This window comes from Choristoneura fumiferana, chromosome 23 (genome assembly GCF_025370935.1).
Source record: "Choristoneura fumiferana chromosome 23, NRCan_CFum_1, whole genome shotgun sequence".
NCBI classification, from domain to species: Eukaryota; Metazoa; Arthropoda; class Insecta; order Lepidoptera; family Tortricidae; genus Choristoneura; species Choristoneura fumiferana.
In genome coordinates this window covers 19,564,287-19,572,008 of record NC_133494.1, presented here as the reverse complement: position 1 = coordinate 19,572,008, position 7,722 = coordinate 19,564,287, and positions in this window count along the sequence as shown.

The window sequence follows — 7,722 nt, the reverse complement described above, 5'->3', positions numbered from 1 at the left end:
GATTTTAGTACGTAAAGTATATAGACACATTTAAAAAACTTCCTCGTTACCAAACATTTTTTTTTTCTAATTTGAGGCAACATATTTTGATAACATATCATTCTAAATGAGAAAATAATCATAAAAATTTGCATTAAAATGTCCAAGAGACATTTTTATAGGTAATAAATGGAATAATGTGATAAACGCAAAGTTCTAGCAAATTATGCTGCGTTTAGTCAGCTTCTAAATTAAATTCAAAGTGTGTGTGTAATGCTCTCGGTATGCTGTGCAAACAAAACAATCCTCCAACTCCTCGGAGTTCAAAACTCGTGGTTTTCCTCAAACAATCCCTTTCCACCGAATTCTGCGCGGACGGAGTCGCGGGTAACGGCTAGTTTATAATAAACAAAAGTATATTTTACTCGTAACTATAAAAAATCGCGATTAAATGCGGGTGTTTGAGATACCTAAAAGTGACTTCTGGTGTTACAGGTGTCCATGGGCGACGGTAATCGTTTACCATCAGGCGATCCGTTTGCTCGTTTGCCCCCTACCATAAAAATAAAAACCGGCCAAGAGCGTGTCCGACACGCCCAAAATAGGGTTCCGTAGCCATTACGAAAACATTAAGTAATATTTTTCTAAGGATTTCGTATTTTATACAGAATCTTCCAAGTTTAGGTATATTTTATACCTTAGGCTGCTATTTACTCATAAACTACTAATAATTCTCAAGCAAACTTAGCCGTTATAGTTTTCCTTGAAAGTTTGATATACTTACTACCATTCTGAATTTTTTCAAATTTTTCCACCCACCGGTTTAGATTTAGACAGACAGACAGACAGACATGGCGAAACTGTAAGGGTTCCGTTTTTGCCATTTTGGCTCCGGAACCCTAAAAACGGGTTCCGATACTATCATAATCAGGATCAGAGGCGTTGTTTGGCAAACGTTTTAACAGCTGTTTACGTTCTATTCAACACCTCGTCCTCAGCTATCACCTCGTTTATTTCACGTAGATAACTGCGGCGGAGGCTGTCAAGCATTTCAGGCGTTATCGCGCCAACCGATCTTCGGGACAGCTCAAGGCCACCGAGTATCATAGACTTCCGCAAACTGACTTCTTAATCATCATCATCATCATCCCAGCCTATACACGTCCCACTGCTGGGCACAGGCCTCCTCTCAGAACAAGAGGGATTGGGCCATAGTTCCCACGCGGGCCCAGTGCGGATTGGGAACTTCACACTTCTTCTTTGACTTCTTAATAATGCAGTCTAAATGTGAAAATGATTTGAAACTGTTGTTTCAAAATGACAGTTAAGCCGGCCACACACGCTAGGTTATAAGTTAAGGGGCCCCTAGACGGGCCATATTTACACTGCAATATGTGGCCGGCGACTATTGGTGGCTCTCTCTTACTCACATGTTAGACAGGGACACCAATAGTTGCCGCCGTTGCCGGCCACATATTGCAGTTAAAAATATGGCCCATCTAGGAGCCCCTTTATAACCGATGGTTATGCCTGAATAGTTCCTTTGTGCAGGCATAACTACGTGTGTATGACATGAGCATGACCATGACTCCTTGCCTGCGCCAGCAGAATTTGAAACAAGTATGCAAAAGTGGTATTTTTTGCTTATGCCTGCACAAATGAACTGAACTGTGCTGGCATAATCATCGGTTATAAAGTAGCGTGTGTGGCCGGCTTTACCGGTGCCATGATGGTTAGAACTGTGCATCGCAAACGTTCCGCTAGAGGCGCTGTTCGTGTTTCCATATAAATTGAGATTTAAACGCGAACGCGATCGAGACGTATTCTGTAACCGAAAACTTACACTAAGGGTACTGAGAGTTGGTGCAGGTTTGTCGTTACGTCAAGCCTGTTGGTGTTGCTTGCACACGCAGAACCGACACGCAAAACTTAGCGTGGTGGCCGGCTTTAAACAGGGCCGTCTTTCATCTATTAGAGGCCCTGGGCACAACATGCTGCGTTCGGTAAGCCTGATTTTCAGGCAAGAGTGGCGTAGGTATCGGTTATCGTTTGGTAATGGAGTTGGGTCTAGGGGGCCCCAATACATCGCGGGGCCCTGGGCACGTGCCCAGTGTGCCCAGTGGGGAAGAGGGGGCCTGGCTTTAAATTGAATTGGCATGATGTCACAATCAACCAACTGCATAGGTACAGATGTGAATTAATGTTCAGCCATCGTGTTTTGTCGGAAAAGTTCGTAGGTATTTTCCAACAGTATACGATGGAAAAATATTCACTAGATCTGTACTTTCTATGAAACATGATTCTCCCATAGATTTTGTATGGCTCTATAGCTTTGATGGAACTTATTTCCTAACTGAGTATTTGTTTTAAAGATACTAAACATGTAATGTTGCAGTTAATTGAAAATTAACCTGATGTTGCAACACATTCTCGCACATCTCTCGTGGAAATTCAGCCTAAAAGCGGGTGTAATGTGGACACAAAGTGACCAGCTGGATGGGGCACAGCTTTACAGCGTTGAGTGGGAGGTGATCAGCTATAAACCTCGGAAATAGTGATGAGATGATGAACGTTTGGCATGCGCCCGCGTCACCGGCTGTCTGCGATCGAACTATTTTTAAGAAGTCTAGGCCGTTGCATCTGAATTCGATCAAGGGAATGTATCAGTATCGAGAGCTATTATCTGATTCACCGATATTCTTAAGCGTAACGTGTCTGTTGTGATTCAGTAAATTGTTTTTTTGGAAAGTAAGCTCAATGTAGAGTTAAGTTCTACGCGTTGTGATATATTCACTCGTAGGCAAGTAGGTGGGTAGAGCATTCCTTACTGTGTACATTTTCTTAATGGACTAATATGTTCCGAAGTATTAAGTCGTCAGTCATTTCTCCATTGCTACTGTGGCTTTCGTGTGAGGCTTTATACATAGGTCAGAAATGCCGTAATAAACATGTTCTATATAAATAATCATCTTTGTCCAGAGGGTAGAGACACGTATGGGGTCACGCTTTTCAATTTACGCGGATTTATTTTACACGCAAAAGATACTTTTTAAGTTTTTTATATTATTATCTCATCATGTTAAGGTTAATACCATAATGCCATTATTGACTTAGCATGCAACCACTTTGTTGCCATCGTGACGATCCAAATACCTTCCGCGGAAGAAAAGGCCGCCGTAAACTGGGCCAGGTCATTGGGGCCATAGCATTTCGATATAACCTCGCTGTACGAGTACGTGATCCTGAAACTAAGCAAGTTGCATGCCTTATACACCCTTGCAGTTGTTGTATACCCGGATAGGCACTGTTATGTTGCGTATAAACTCAGCCAGTCTCTTAAAGTAGGTAATAAAAACATTGTTGAAGTCTTGAAAACAATTCAGATCTCCTTCCTATTACTGTCCTATTACTTCCTGTTACTTTCTATTGCTGTCGTGTATAGGATTTAGGATAAAATAAGAGAACACTATTGTAATGTTCTAAGTCGTTTCAGAAAGAAATGAGAATACCTCTTGGATACTGTACCTTCTGATCTCTCGTCAGTATAATGTAAGTACTCTACATAAATTATGCAAAGGTTGTCCTAAAGCAACAACTAGACGGACTCATTGTCGTCTCGTCGTCTGTAGGTTTTACAAAATACCCCTGAACCGAAACAGAGTTAAATGGCCCTTTGTACAAATAAGAGACAAAACTATGTAAGTAATGAATGCTCTTTCTTTTTACTCGACTGCGAAGAAGACCCGTATGTATGTATATGTATGTCTATTCCTATGTCCTCTCGTAACTACTCAACGGCTGAAACGATTTTGATAAATGATACGTTATGGATTCGTCTCAATGACGCGAGTGACACTAGGTACATTGAATTCTTAAAAATGAAGGGATTTAAAAACAGATTACAAAAATATATAAAAGTCATGTGCTTTTATTTACCGTTTTCAAAAAATAACATAAAGTGTGAAATAAAACAACAAATTTAAAAAATCAAAACCCGACTGCGTTAAAAAATACTAAAAAGAAGAAAACAAGACGTGGACGTAGTGGTCTAGAACTCTGTTAAGTAGCCAACTTAAACTTCAACAGTCGGAATCCATTCAAATCGCGACCAGCTAAAAAATTACCCATGGGTCCCCCCGGACTGTTGAAGTTTAAGTTAGCTAATTAACAGAGTTCTAGCCCACTACGCCCACGTCTTGTTTTCTTCTTTTTAGTATTTTTTAACGCAGTCGGGTTTTGATTTTTAAATTTATTGTTTTTAAAGAACTGTAGGCAAATTAAATTGTTTAATATCGTGAAAATATGGTAAGGTAGGTAATGCGTAATGCCAACATAATTCGCGCATTGCCCCAATTACATACATATACTTGGAATGTTGACAACACCGGAACAAGGTTGCAATTAGTTTTATTGCCAGGCAGTTCGTAGGTACGGGTTAGAAAGGCGGTGAATGGAATGGAAGGTCAGAACAGAAATAATTGTATTAATGAAATTTACATAATTTTGTTGCATTTTACGTGAGGGTTTGGCCTGTTCTCTAAAGCCCAGTTTAGGCCTAAAGCGCAATAGATAAACTCATATTGGGTCGGCCTTCGAACTATGTAACTCGTTCATCTATTGGTTATGTACTTTCCAGCCACTACAAAAATGTGCTATTTCTACAAGCTTTTATTTGACTTGCCAATTGCAAGACCCATTTCCAGGGTTCAGGTAGACCTGAAATATATTGGATGACAATGCAAGTATCTACAGTCAAAAAAAGTTTGTAGGTAAGGTAATAAAAATGAACTTTTTAACGGAAACTTATTTTACTTTTAGAAATGACCAGCACAAATGTCAACTAAGTGTCAAGAGCCCGTGATATTTACCTTTTCGCGTAAACCGATCGCATGCGCATGTCTAATAGTGATCTTATATAACGTCAACGGCCTATTGTTCCACGGTACTCGGCGCACCCAACATACCAATGTCAAATCGTTGTTTGAACCACAATTTCCGCTGCAACTTCCTTCTAATTTTCAACTAAGTACCTAGCAATGGCGAAGCGTCAGATGTTTCCATGGTAAAGCCGAAGCAAAATCGCTTACTCTTTCACAAATTCTGAACGTCTTGTTGTCCTATTTCGTAAATATGGGCAAGCCGGTGGGATTCGGGTTCTATAGGCGAAACTACTGCGAAAATATTGAATCCCTTGCACCGCCGGTTTAGCGCTATCAGCGTTATTGTTGCGATTTTTTTCCTCATTAAGTACCGTTTTGGCAACTACTAATAAAATAGATGAAGCACAGTGTTCATTTTGTATGAAAACTAATCAATACCGATGCTAAATCTAGCGTCACCAAATTACTTGCGACTTGTCCTTCCGTTGTGCAAATCTATAGGATGGTGATGACGTTTAACAACGGTCACAACGCTCGAATATAGGGTTTGTTGTTGCTTTAAAAAAAATATAGCTCTGTCCATTGGAGGACAATTTTGCCAGTGTCTAGTAGTTTTTGCCGTTGTACGGTAAAAAAATCTAGAAAACGAAATATGAGAGGTAATGGTGGATGAACGATGACAGCGCGAAATCCATATAGGGCTTGATTTACAAAAAGCGTTGAATGGCATATTTTTTCATTTACAATAATAAACTGACATTTGTTATTTGACATCTGTAGCTTAGCGTTAGTGGTTTAAATTTTCCATACATAATTCCAATTCATTCCTCATTTCACCCTTGAGGAGGTTTAATTTCCAAAATGCATGATGAAGGGTTGCCGTTTCAATTGTTCTGTATTATAGAGATACAACTAAGTACACTGTCATTGTTAGGTTGGCAGTGACTCACAAAGATATTGGTTGTATCGTACGGCGTGACGTCATCGGACACTGACTGATTCACGCATCGCTGGTTCATACTGATGCAAACTGGTTAGTAAGCAGCAGCTTACAGATATTACTTGCCAATGTACAGTCGAACATACCGATTCATGGTCAGGGTGAAACCTTTTAATAATTAATTTCACTAAGTATGATTTCCTTGACAAAAGTTACTACCAGAGGGCTACGTTATAACGTAACGTAACGTGGTTGGCGAGGTGGTTAACGGTAACGTTCCTGACACTCGCGATCACAATTAAATAACGTTTTTGTATACGAAAACTGTCATTTTATTGTGATCGCGAGTGTCAGAAACGTTACGCAACCCTCTCTCTGGTTTGGGAGCTGCTATATTTATCATTATTATCATGTGTTGGAAATATGCTCATTAGCACGATTAGCTACTTAAGCCTAGTCTCAAATGACGTATGTCTGTTGTCCGTCTAATGAATCTGTCAAATTCTTTTTACTTTTTAATTTGGCTGTTTGCTCCCGCGAGATCAAAATTTCATAAACTAAACAGTCTCCTCTTGTGTGTAATATCTTTACGTCCACATTGGTAAAATACTTACGTCTTGCTGAAACGGCAAGAGTAAAAGACATTAATTTAAAAATAATAATAATTTGGCTGCTGGATTTGTGCTGTCATCGTTCATCCACCATTTTCTCTCATATTTTGTCCCTCTAGACAAAGCAAAGTTGACCTCCGACGGGCAGATCTACAGGTATTAAAATAAAATAACTAAATTTGGCTGTACACTTTGATCTCCTCTGTTATTTCAGATTACAAATTTGTACGGAACTCTACGTGTGCATGTCCGACTCGCACTTGGCCAGTTGGTTGGTTGGTTGGTAGCAACAATGAAGGTCTTTCAGGTAATTGAACCGACGAATTAATGACACAGATAAGATAATAAAGGTGAATGGAAATGGTAACCAAGTGAGTGTAAAATCAAAAGTATAAAATTACAAGTTAAAACTTTAATAAACATAATCTTTAACCAATAAAGTATATCCCTCTCCTAAGTCGCTACGCACTCTTGACCAGTGAGTGGTGTGTTGATTCGAACGGACCTAACCACCTTCTGAAATATTCCTGGAAAATCTGAAGACACCTTGTATATTAGTAGCCGAACATTCATTAAAATATGCATTGTCTGTCTGAGGAACTCTAAAACAGGAGGGTTCGTCGAGAGGGTGAGGGACGGTCCCTACTCTCACAAATGGCGGCTGTATGCGGCAAAACAGGACTGCACTGCAGCTCTCTGTACTTAATATATTTTACTACGTTATGTTGGGAAATAAGAAGCGCTACCAAAATGTAGCGTATCGTCTGAACTGTGTGTAGATTGATCGAAATCAAGGTCTACTATAAAATTTCACTCCTAAATCAAGTGTATCAATTCAAAATAATACGCCATTTCGTTTTAGACCATTTAATTTCTGGAAGGTCTAAATTAAAATTAAAAGCTTGAGTTGAAATACTCTTTTGTTCGATCCAGGAGTGCGAAATATTCTGTAAGTAGAGAATGTTACTTACGAAAAATGTCTACGAAATTAATTTAATGCTAATAAATGAATACGTAATGGAACCTCAGGAAATGTATTTTTATTCGGAGAAAATTGGAGTATTTCCTATAGTTCCTTTACGAGTTATTTCTTTCTTTACTTTGTTATAGGTACACCTAGTGCCATCCACGAAGACCGTGATTTTGTCAAAATTAGACATTACAATAAGGACCACGGCACGCGTCATCGTGAATGACTCTTCCTATATCCATCCTTCTTACTTCTTTACTTTCTTCTTTGTGTAGGGGGAAAAAATTCATTAGTATCATAATGTTTCCTATCATATTGTTGTATCTTGTGTTGTGAATAAAT